Consider the following 596-nt stretch of genomic DNA (forward strand, 5'->3'; position numbering starts at 1 on the left):
AAGAAGAATTGGGGCCCTAGGCGGTTCGGCTCAGTGGATAGTGTCAGCCTGCAGATAGAAGGATCCTGGGTTCAATTCCGGTCAAGGGCATGGACCTCGGTTGCAGGCTCCTCCCCAGCCTGGGCCCTGGTTGGGGCGCATGCAGGAGGCAACCCATCGATGTGTTTCTCTCACATCGATGTTTCTCTCTGACGTTCCCTCCCTCTTCCACTCTCCCTAAAGGTCAATGGGAAAATATCCTCGGGTGAGGAATAATAATAATAATAATAATAATAATAATAAAATACATATCTTGTTTAAAAAAAGACGACGATGATGACTGGGGGACAATTACATTCTTACTGTCTTTGAAGCTTTGGGATAATGGCGTGTGTGAGGTTGTTTCCAAGACTCTACGTTTCATAATGATTTCCTTTGCAAAGAGAGTTTTGCTACTTAAGAGCCGTGAAAACAGGCCAGGAGGGGGTAGAAGCGCGAGTGATCTGGGGGCACCGGAACCTGGGCAGCCAGCAGGCAGTGAGGGCTTCCCACGTGGAGGCAGGCTTGCGGCCGCTCCATTTTGGGGTGGCCTGCTCCCCTCAGGCAGGTGCAGGCTG

Source organism: Myotis davidii, unplaced genomic scaffold (genome assembly GCF_000327345.1).
Source record: "Myotis davidii unplaced genomic scaffold, ASM32734v1 scaffold954, whole genome shotgun sequence".
Lineage (NCBI taxonomy): Eukaryota > Metazoa > Chordata > Mammalia > Chiroptera > Vespertilionidae > Myotis > Myotis davidii.